This window comes from Rhea americana, unplaced genomic scaffold (assembly GCF_003343005.1).
Source record: "Rhea americana isolate MKP2758 unplaced genomic scaffold, rheAme1 scaffold_768, whole genome shotgun sequence".
In the NCBI taxonomy this organism is placed as follows: domain Eukaryota; kingdom Metazoa; phylum Chordata; class Aves; order Rheiformes; family Rheidae; genus Rhea; species Rhea americana.
In genome coordinates this window covers 20,100-23,986 of record NW_028186943.1, presented here as the reverse complement: position 1 = coordinate 23,986, position 3,887 = coordinate 20,100, and positions in this window count along the sequence as shown.

The window sequence follows — 3,887 nt, the reverse complement described above, 5'->3', positions numbered from 1 at the left end:
GCCCTCGGCAGGCAGAAGCACTCCTGCTGTGCCCAGAGCGCTTGCCTTAGCGCCCTGCTTTCTTTGGAGGCTGGTTGCGAGCAGCAGGAAGCACAGCAGGAAGCTGCGCGCTGGCCAGCTCCAAGTCTCGGCAGAGAGAAGCAAAAGCGAGACACCTGCTCTCGGTTTGTGCCGGGCATGGGAAGCAGCATGCTGCGTGCCCAGAAGACATCCTGCTCTCTCCTGCCTGCCATGGGGCTACTTCTGAGCATGGAGGCACGCTTAAAAGCCAGCTGAGATGGGCTTTGCCTAAGCGTCAGGGAAGTGGCGAGCGGAACAAGGGATGTGCTGCACATCTTACCTCGAAGGCAGATTCCCTCCTGGGGCGCTTACTTCTCTTGCCTTAGCGCCCTGCTTTGTTTGGAGGCTGTTTGCGGACAGCAGCACACAGAGCGGGAAGGTGCGCGGGCCAGCTCCAAGTCTCGGCAGAAAGAAGCGCAAGTGAGGCATTTGCTCTCGGTTTGTGCCTGGCAAGGGAAGCAGCACTCTGCGTGCCCAGAATGCTTCCCGCTGTATACTGCCTTATGCAGGGAGGCTTCTGAGCTTGGAGGTACTCCTAAGAAGAAACTGAGAGCGTCTTTTACGAAGATCCAGGCAAATGGTGAGCAAAAGCAGGAATGTGCTGCACTTTTTCCCTCAGCAGGGAGAAATACTCCTTGTGCACCTATAGCAGGCACATGGCTTTTAAATGGACTTTATAGAATCACAGAATCAGTAAGTTTGGAAGGGACCTCTGGATTTTTTCTAGTCCAATCACCCTGCTGAAGCAGCTTCACCCACAGCATGTTAGCAGGGTTTCATCGAAGCAAGATTTGAATATCTGCAGAGAAGGAGACTCCATAAGCTCTGTGGGTAACCTGGTCTAGTGCTCTGTCACTCTCACAGTGCGGAAATTCCCCCTCACATTCAGGCAGAACTTCCTGTGCTTCAGTTTCTGCCCATTGCCTCTTGTCCTGTCACACGGGGCAACTGAAAAGAGTTTGGCCCCATCCCCTTGACACCCTCCCTTCAGGTACTYGTACACATTRGTAAGATCCCCCCKCAGTCTTCTYTYCCCCAGGCTAAAGAGGCCCAGCTCTCGCAGCCTTTCCTCGTAGGGCAGGTGCTCCAGCCCTCTGATCATCTTTGTAGCCCCACGCTGGACTCTCTCCAGTAGCTCCATGTCTCTCTTGTACTGGAGAGCCCAGAACTGGACACAGTACTCGAGATGAGGCCTCACCAGGGCTGAGTAGAGGGGCAGGATCACCTCTCTTGATCTGCTGGCAACACTCTTCCTAATGCATCCCAGGAAACCATTGGCCTTCCTGGCTGCAAGGGCACATTGCTGGCTCATGGAAAGCTTGCTGTCCACCAGCACTCCCAGGTCCTTCTCTGCATGGCTGCTTTCCAGCAGGTCAGCCCCCAGCTTGTACTGGTGCCTAGGGTTATTCATTCCTAGTGCCGGACTCTGCATTTGCCCTGGTTGAGCTTCATGAGGTTCCTCTCCACCCCATTCTCCAATCCGTCCAGGTCTCCCTGAATGGCAGCACAGCCCTCAGGTGTATCAGCCATCCCTCCCAGCTTGGTATCATCAGCAAACATGCTGAGAAGGCACTCTGGCCCTTGGTGCAGGTCATTGATGAATAAGTTGAACAGGATGGGAGCCAGTACTGAGCCCTGGGGGACTCCACTAGCCATAGGCCTTCAACTGGACTCCACACCACTGATGACAACCCCTGGGCTCTACCTTTCAGCCTGTTCTCAGTCTACCTCACAGTCCACTTGTCTAACCCACACTTCCTGAGCTTGCCTAGGAGGATGTTGTGAGAGACAGTGTCGAAAGTCTTGCTGAGGTCAATGTCCACTGCTCTTCCCTCATCTACCCAGCCAGTCATTCCCTCATAGAAAGGTATCAAGATTGGTTAAGCAGGAGTTCCCCTTGGTGAATCCATGCTGACTACTCCTGATCACCTTCCTTTCCTCCATAGGCCTGGAGATGACATCCAGAATCAGGAGCTGTTCCATCACCTTTCCAGGGATGGAGGTGAGGCCAATGATGACTGACCTGGGCTTTCCGAGGGCAAGGTGAGGTAGGGAAAGAGCAGCCCTCCATGAGCAAATSCTGCCAGCTGCAGTAGCTGTGTGCCAGGCACTACCTTGGCCTGCTTTGGCCTGTCCTGGGCGGAAATGGCTAGAGTGGGCTGAGCAACACAGAGGAGGTTTCCCTGTTTGGCTGAAGACCAACAGTGCTGCCTTCTTTCTGCCAGATTGGTGAGGAGAACTCCTAGACACCTGTGTTGCTGGATCATCCAGCAGCTAGCAAGGCTGCTGAGGAGGGAGAATCAATTTCATCAGATGCCTGCCATGGCTTGCTTTGTCGAAGTGGGCAAGCCAGCTCCAAATGGCCTCAGTTGTGGTAGCACTGTGCCCAGAGACTATTGGGAAAGGGACACTGAGGCAAGGCACAGGGCCAGGCTAATGCAGCTGGCTGCTGCTCAGCCTTCAGGCAGCAGCCTTCCTCCATACAGAGGCCCTAGCATGCTCAGGGCCCCCTTGGAGATCTCTGCCCTGCTCTGCAGCCTCTCTGCCCAAGTCTGGGATGTATGTAGAGCCCTGGCTCTGGCCACCGAACCCTGATGAGAAATCAGCACCCAAGGACCTTCTGGCCAGGGGGTTTTGACCTTCCTTCACAACAAAGATGTTGTGTCTTTCCCACATGCAAGGAAAATGCAGAGCCTCCTCCCAGAGGTCGTGGACGGTTGCAGGGTGTTCGCAGGGACATGCATGTGGGAAGCCTGCTGTTGCTGAGAAACATCCTCAGCTACCTGGAGCAACATTCTCAACTACCTGGAGCAGACGGGCTCCAACCTGATTGCCCCACAGCTGGCAGAGAAGCTTCTGCCACAGTTTGATGACGTAAGGCTCATGGGAGGGCTGTCCCTTTCTGTCATCCTCATCTGTGTTGGGGCCCTGATGGAGCCATAGAAATTTCCCTCTGCCTAGAGGCAGAGGGACACAAGCCTAAGGAAGATTGTCCTGCTGCTGCTGCCAATCCTCATTCTCCAAGCTGCCTCTGCAGAGGCTTGTCACCACCTCCGACCTTTGGCTGGGGAGCGGGGAAAGTTGTGCATTGGCCTTGCAATGGAAAACCCTCTGCTCATGTCCAGTTCTGGGAGTTAGTGCTAAGGTCTCCCCTCCTCTCCTTCCTCTCCTCCCCCACCCCGAAAGACAGCACAGAGTGAGAGCTCTCCATCCTCCTCTTCAAAGACTTGATGGAGATTGTGGTGGGGAAGAAGAAAATGTGAATGAAGCAGCATGTGCAGAGGAGCCTGGTCCCACTCTTCCTCCATATGAGTTAGCAGATCCAGAGAGTGGCCTAGGTATGCAGCAGTGATGTTGGGAAGCAATGCTGACATCCCTTGGGTTGGCATGAGCACCATGGCCGGGAGTGCTGCCAAGTGTTCCTTTGAATGCGTGTCAGCGTGAGGTCCAACTTCCTGTGTCCCGAAGGACAAAGCAGAGCTGCCCCTGCTATCACTGAGGGACAGACGGGGATCTCTGCATCTTCTCATCCAAGCTGCATCTTCCCATTCCGGGCTGGGAAAATCTCCAAGCCTTGCCAAGATGAGGGCACGCAGGGTGTCCTTCCCCAGCTGTGGTGGCATCTTCTGGTCTCTGCTGTTTTGTAGGCCTCTCAGGAAGCCCTGGTCAGTGCTGCACAGCTGCTGAAGTGAGAGGAGCTCAAGCCCAAAGAATGGAGCTGTTGGAAGATCAGGGAGTGCCTGGTAAGGACAACACCAAAGTCTCTGGGGCCAAGGCCAGATGATGGCTGGCCCCCCAGCACTGTGTGAAGGGTGCACAGTTTTGCC